Consider the following 6,000-nt stretch of genomic DNA (forward strand, 5'->3'; position numbering starts at 1 on the left):
TCCCTTGAGAGGGAGAAGAAAACAGATGAGGGTTTAGATACCAGACGAATCCTCTCTCTAGCCATGAAAGATGGACACCATCTGCAGCCTTTTGCTCTCCAGACACTTTGACACTTACTTGCACATATTATTTTAAGACAAAAACATACATAAATTTGATGTTTCCCTTTCTCTGTTGCTACAGACCCATCGAACCCATTAAACCTCATTCTCTTTCACTTCATTTTGGGCATGGTTACACATGCTGCTTACTCCTGTTTCCTGCCAATGGTGGGATCACAAGGAAGTGAGCCACACTGACATACTAGCTGCCTTCCCCACCTTTTCAGAGATATGCCAGGCTGTGTATGTTGGGTTGCTTTAGTTCTATCATTTTGAAAATGTTCCTCCCAAAATTATGATGTTTCATCCCAAGAAGAGTGACTGCTGGTACAGACACTCCATGTACAGTCAATGGAGAGAGGGAAAGGCTCTGAGATGATTCCTGATAGTTGCCTATGTGTATCCAGCAACGGCAGGGAATCTTGCTAGCTGAGAGGAACAGGCAATTGTTCATGAAGGGGGAAGCTGTTTGGGCCATGCCATGAGGGAACAACAGGGATGTATTGGCAGTCATCTTCTCAGTGTTTGAAGTGGAATTTAGCCCAGTAAAGTTTTGAAGAGGGGAAGCTGTAGCCATGCTTGCCAAGGATGTCACAGACTTGGCCTGTGAGCCAATTGGAATGAGACCAAAATCTCCTGTCTTTGATTCAAGGAGAATACGAAACCACAAGCTGGATACAATTGGGATTTAATTTATTCTCCTGCCAGGTCATTGCTCCAGCTGTTTTTCATGGCATTCCTCCAGTGTATGAGTGATATGCCCAAGCTGGATGGAGTAGGAAAATCTGCACTGACCAATAGAAGGCAGAGGTGCAGAGCTCACTTTCATGTTTGGGATGTTGAAGGCTTTCACCCAGCTGTCCAGAGCTGCAATGAATTGCTCAACTCACATCCCTCATTAGCTGCCTGCACAAGTTCCCTCAGCTGTTTGTCTCCAGTAAAAGTAACAAGAAGGGGGTATGGCCTTGGTGGGCACCACAACTGCAAGTGCACTGTCACCTGCAGTTCACATGGGCACACGAGCAGCAGATGGGGTGTCTTGGAGACATTCAAGGTCAGGTTGGACATGGCTCTGAGCAACCAGATGGAGATGTATGTGTCCTTGTTCATTGCAGGGAGTTGGACTAGATGGCCTTTAAATGTCCCTTCTGACTCCAATAATTCTGTTTCTATGATTTTTATCCTCATGGTGCTCCATAATCCTTGCTGGAGAGGCAGAGCAGACAGTCTCAGTCTGCCTGGCTAGATTTGCTAGAAGCCATTTATAACACCTCTGGTCACGATTCTGCATTGCAGAAATTTGTGGTCTTTGCTGTTCAAAGCTCATTCTGCAGATGCTGTCCCTATGAAATCTAAAGAAGAATTCTCTTTTGCTAGGGAAAAAAAAAAAAAAAGGCACTAGTTCTAACAGCCAGTCCAGTTACTCCATGACACAGCTGATGAAAAACAGGAGCAAGTTATACTACCAATATAGATATACATGTATGTACAATCACATCACTGATGTTTACGTATGTGTGTATGGGTATATACATATATGTGTATATAGTTTGAAAATAGAGAAACATTAAGAGATGTAACTGTGATAACTAAGTACTTACCTGTCTACCTGCCTAACAGCCCATCTGCTGCTGTGGGTCCAATAAAATAGGTGTAATACCAGCTGTCCAGATGAATCTCATGGGATTCATCTGGCTAAGAAATGTGCACACTCTGGGTTCTACTTTCTTCTTCAGCCCCAACAGAGTGAAACAGCCATGAGGGATGCAACATTTTCTGGTGAATGTTGTCCTACTTCAGATCACACCAACACCTAGAGTAACATGATATATGAAATCCCCATTGTTTTCTACCATGGGTTTTGTTGGATTTATCTTTGTTGTTTTTTTGATAAAGCTGAGAGCTCTTTCTGCCACCTGTGCAAAGAGAAGCAGGCTGGGGGTCAGCATGGTTTCTTGAGGTGAAGTTCCTGGCCTCACATTTCCAGATGAACATCTGCAGTGTGGTGAATGTTCTGCAGCCCCTTCACTACCCAGGTCAGGCTGCCCAGATTGCTGTGGATGCCCCATCCCCGAAGGTGCTCAAGATCAGGTTGGATGGGCCCTGGGCAGCTGAGCTGGTGGACAAAACTCTGCCCACATCAAGGGATTGGAACTAGATGATCTTCAAGATCGCTTCCAACCAGAGCCATTCTATGATTCTATGGCTCTATGATTGTGTGAAATACCACATCCAGAAGTAAACGTTTCCTGCTTTATTTCCCTCCAGAATATCCACATCAAATGTTCTTCTAAGAGAACTGTAGGAATAACAAATTGAGCTCTTCAGGATAGCCTGGATGCTGGGTTTTACAGTTATTCTGTACTCGTTGATATGGCTGAGGTTCATCGTTTGACTACACGATGACAGATGATAAATCACAGTATCCTCCAGTAGGCCACATTTAACAATGGCTACTCCAAGTTCCAAGTCGTTCCTGAGTTTATGTGGTTGCCGACAATCACGTATCTATGGAAAATTAATAAAGATATGAGCTCTCAGTTCTCACCACTGTTCTTTCTTAGTGACTGGTTCCAGTTATACATCCCAGGAGCTTTACATACATGAGGTAACAGAGACTGGTAAGAGACACAGCTGTCCTTCAGCCCTTCTGTGCTGTGCAGATGGACACATTTACCAGAAGAGCCTTAAGAGATGAATGTTTGTGTTATGAGTAAGGTTACAGTTTCTCATTAGGCTAAGGGTTAAAAGCAACCCTGCTGGTGAAGGGTAAGTAATTTGATTTTGGGTAGGTCTTAAGAGTTAGTTGTTACTCTAACTGGCTAGGGTTTAGGGAAAAGTGATGTTCAAGGCCAGGTTGGATGGGGCCATGGGCAGTGTAGTCTGGTATTAGATACAGAGGTTGGCAGCCCTGCTTTCGGAAAGGGGAACTGGATCTTGATGATCCTTGATGTCCCTTCCAACCCAAGCCATTCTATGCCTTTATGGCTCATGCTCAAAGAAATTTTGTAGGTAGAGAACAGAGCAAGGTCATCAGATGATTGGTTACTCCCGCTGTGCTGGACACCCGTAACAACAGCAATGGTCTCCAGAAATTTACAGATGCTTCTCCTTTAAAGCACTACAAGTTTGAAGTACAATAACAAGGTGAGACAACAGCAAACATTAAGCAGAACTTCTACATCTTGCAGCACATCTCTGATTGTTACCACATTTTGTCCTTACAGAGAGGGTGCTTATATGCAGTATTTACATCCACCTCAAACCCAAACTATTTGGAGTAAATCATAGACTCATATAATAATTAGGGCAGGAAAAGACCTCTAAGATCAGTGAGTCCAACCCCAACCCATCCCCACCGTGCTCACTAACCACATCCCTCAACGCCACGTCTCCATGGTTCCTGATCACCTCCAGGGCCAGTGACTCCATCAGCTCCTGGATAGTCTGTTGCAGTGCCTCATCACTCTTTCTGAGAAGAATTTTTTCCAATATCAAATTTGAAGCTCTGTTGGTGCAAATTAAGGTCATTACCCCTTGTCCTGTTGATAAGTCTGTAGCACTGACAAATTCAAGTTGAGTCTCGGAGCATGGTAAGGAGAAGGCTCAAACTCAGGTCATTTCTCTGCATGGACCTGGGAGCATTTGTGTTTGCAACACAGACCCGCCTCAGGAGCACCAAAGGATGGTGGAGCTGCTCAGTGCCTGCATTCAGTGAGCTCCCAGTCAGTGGTGAGGATACACTGCCTGTGAACCATAGAATCACAGAATCATAGAATCATTCAGGTTAGAAAAGACCTCTAACATCATCAAGGCCAACCACCCACCTACCATCAGTACTGCCCACTAACCCATGTCCCCAAATACCACCAAACCAGGCTCTTGGGTTGGCTCTGGCCAGGGCTCCACCTGCTCTCGTAGACATATCAAGAGGGACTCAATAGTACTGCAGTACAACCTCAGATGCCCGAAGATCTTTTTTCCTTCCATAGTCATCTGGATGCCACTCCAGCATTGTTGTACTGTAAATCTGCAAGCATCACGATCATAATTATCTCACACCTGTCACAGTTGTTATCACTGCCATGGGAGGCTCGACTGAAGTGGGCATTAGCTGTACTGCTACTTGGTAGTAAATGCTAAGCGATAGATATGATGACTGGTAGTATTATGTATCTGTTGAATTTAACCTCCTTGCCTGTTTCCTTTGGACCTTAAACATACTTTATTATATCAAATAGCAATTAACATTCCTCAGGGGTGAAGGTAGCTGTGCGGCGTGTTTGCTGAGGCGGCCAGCTGTCGCCACTTGGCAAGCAACTTTTATCATATGCTGGTTGAATTTAACATATATCAGCATTTATCAGCCCAGACTTTGTCAGTTTTATAAACGAAAACCGAAGGACAATAAATCATTTGGTGCCCAGGTGATACTGCATACATCTGAGAGCATATTTACCAGGCCAGGTGGATTCAACCAACAAAAGGCATCTAAGGTTTTGCTGTTTGATCCACATGGAACATAGTCTCAGATGGAGTTCTTTGGTGCACAACCCACATCTAAAAGCTTTGGTAGATCTGTGTGGGATGGTCCCATTTGTTTTCTTCTATTCTGCTGCTCACCACCTGAGCACTTCTGCTGATTTCAGATGGAGGGTTATTGGCTCAGCATCAATAGCATCATCAACATCTCCTCTTTGGGAGGGATGGAACATGGAGCTAAGAGGACACAAAGTGCAGTGAGACGTGCATCTATTCTCAGATGCCTTAAATATAAAAGCTTGTACAATTAATGCACTATCATACTTTTCTGTGGTCTCAATGGGCCTCCCAGAGTTAACCAGGACCCCTGTGTGACATCTGCATCCGTACACCTGACAGGTCAGGATCTGTCCTCTGTCCATGGGAGAGCATGACACAGTGCTGCCCACATCCACACAACCACACTGCACCAGGTTTATATCTGTAGCCACCTGTCTTCTCTTCCTTGTCTTGTTCAAAGCTGAAGTCATTGGTTCCCAAATGTGCCCTGCATGGACAGACTTGGGGTGCTCAATAGCAAGCAGCCACTCATTGTTCATTTTCTGTACAGCCATGTGTAAATCCATTTGAAGGTGACAGCACAAGGAGATTTCTGCTCACAGAAAGTAGAAGCTTCTGTCTTGTGCTGCTGCTGAAAGTTAGCTTGCTACAGCTGCTTCAGTGAAGAAGAAACCAGGGGATGCAGCTACGTATCAAACAAGGGTATTTCGGTAAGGAGAAGGCTCTGGAGCTGGGCCAGGAGTGGGGATGTGGGTGGCACTGACAGCTGGCTGCAGGAACATGGAATAGAGGGGCTTGTCCAGGGGAGGAAGAGGCTGAAACCAAGGAAGGACAGCTGCTGCTCCACATCCCAGCTGTTGCCACTTTACAAAGTCCACTTGTATCTGCCCTGCCCCAGAAGATCACACATCTTAACCCACTGCAGTAATTATTGAAACCTTTGTCCTGACCTGGAGAAAAGGAGATGCAGGAAGTGAGTCTCAAGCCCACGAGCAGACAGCAGATGCTCCTACATCCTACTGCTACCCACTCCACCTGCACTGCATCAGAGATGTGCCCTGCATCACTCTCACACCATCACAACACCATCACGGTATCAAGTGGTACTGGTTTGGTTTTGCTTGGTCTTTACAATGTCATAGAACTATAGAATCTTTGGAGTTAGAAGAGACACTTAAAAGTCCTCTGCTCAAATATCCTCCCTGCAATGAACAGGGACACCTACAGCTCCATCAGGTTGCTCAGAGCCCCATCCACGACCTTGAGTTCTTCCAGGGAAGGGGCATCCACCATCTCTCTGGGCAACCTGTGCCAGTGCCTCACCACCCTTCTTCCTTATGCTCAGTCTAAATCTCC

The sequence above is a fragment of the Meleagris gallopavo genome, chromosome 1 (genome assembly GCF_905368555.1).
Source record: "Meleagris gallopavo chromosome 1, MGAL_WU_HG_1.1, whole genome shotgun sequence".
NCBI classification, from domain to species: Eukaryota; Metazoa; Chordata; class Aves; order Galliformes; family Phasianidae; genus Meleagris; species Meleagris gallopavo.